Here is a 1,669-nt window from a genome sequence, read left to right as displayed (position 1 = left end):
GCATTTCTCTGGCCTCTCTCCGGTGTGCAGTCTCTGATCTGTAATAAGCTGTGATCGCCGACTCAAGCTTTTCCCACCGTCCAAACATTTATATGGCCTCTCGCCTGTGTGAGTTTTCTGATGTCTACTAAGTTCTGCCCCGCCTGCTGTTCCAGCCCTGGGACCTTCACCCCCCCCAGCTCTGCCCCCCAGTCCTGCCCCACAGGCTGCTCCCCACCTGCTAGTCCAGCCCTGGGACCTTCACCCCCCCTGCAGCTCTGCCCCACAGTCCTGCCCCACAGGCTGTTCCCCACCTGATATTCCAGCCCCAGGCTCGGGGTGTGACGGGGCCAGACCCAGCGAGCCCTTAGCCCCGGAAGCGGGGCGGAAATGACGCGCGAGCGGGGCGGAAGTGGAAGCTGCGCGTTGGGGAGGGGCGAGGCCGGGCTCTTACAGGCGACATGTTCCACCCCACCCCCCACCCCAAGGCCCTGTCTAGCCCCGCCCCCCGCAGCCCGGGGCATCGCTCCCTGGGGGTCTCTCCCTTTCCCCACAAGCGGGGAAGCTTTAGTGATTTAAGGGCAAGACGGAATGATAATTATGAATATGTTCAAGGCACATCTATACATCTTACAGAGGATAATTAATATTAACTTAAACTAATGACAAATTTACTTGTAAATTCTCAGAAAATTCAATCTCTACTCCTAAGAGTCCAGGCTGGTAGTTTGGAGAGGATACACTGTATATGTAAGTATGCCGGTAACAAAGAGGTTGAGGTTAAGTGCAAAGCAGAATTCAACCTGAACTACGGAGTTGCAATCAGCACCTCTCTAATTCATGTCAGGTCAAAGTGTGATTGTCTGAAATGTGATGCATCATATACTTATTTATGCTACACTTTAACAGCAGTGTCACACCAAAATATGTGTTTTCTAGCAGTGCAAGAAATATTTAACAGAACCAAAGATCTCTATGCCTTGGTTTATACAATAAAGCTGTCCCAAGTCATCACTAGGTTATTAGCAGCCATGTCTGACAAACCAAGGGAGGAAGTTCCTAGCAGATGATAGTGCAAGTGTAGGGTTATACTGGATGTCTGCTAAAGTTGCAGGGAATCAGTTGGAAACCCACAGAAACCAGATAATCAAGTCCACCATAATATTTTTTTCCTATGTAACCAAGCAGAGAAGGAGCATTTAAAAGTAAGCAAAAATTATAGCAAAGAGAGCAACGGCACCAATTATCTTAATCAAATAGGGCATTGAAGTGTGGTGGGTACAATCTCCTACTGCCTTGGTTTTCAGAGGTTTAATGATCCGTTCTCCCTGGGTCAGGATGGCTTTCCTGGCTCGATCCCACTTCCCTGGCCCTCTCAGGCGGTACTGGTACGGCGTGCAGGGGCCAAAGAAAACCTCCACGGCGAGCTTTGGATCCATGAGGAAGAGAGACAGTAGGCTGGGCTTGACCCCTGTCAGGCAGGCGAGTTCATCCATGTATGGGATGTAATCCACCTGGATGGTGTGGCGCTGACTTTTCACATACCTGAAATAAATGATCATAGTAATGCCTCAGGGCTAGATCCACACAGAGACCTAGATGCTGCAACACTCAGCACTGCGCTGCCTAATGTTTGGTGCCTTGCCACCTAGTGGACTCCATGGCCCTGAACTGGAGGCCTCAGCTCCCT

At 50.6% G+C, this 1,669-nt stretch overlaps 1 pseudogene; it reads right to left on the bottom strand.

The window, feature by feature from the left end:
- Positions 1-1,178: 1,178 nt before the first annotated feature.
- LOC112124177 overlaps positions 1,179-1,669 on the bottom strand; it is a 15,944-nt pseudogene continuing 15,453 nt past the window's right edge.

The sequence above is a fragment of the Terrapene carolina genome, unplaced genomic scaffold (genome assembly GCF_002925995.2).
Source record: "Terrapene carolina triunguis isolate 2854851 unplaced genomic scaffold, T_m_triunguis-2.0 Scaffold23454, whole genome shotgun sequence".
In the NCBI taxonomy this organism is placed as follows: domain Eukaryota; kingdom Metazoa; phylum Chordata; order Testudines; family Emydidae; genus Terrapene; species Terrapene triunguis.
Note: the sequence above shows the minus strand (reverse complement) of the source record. Positions and strands in the feature narration are given on the sequence as shown.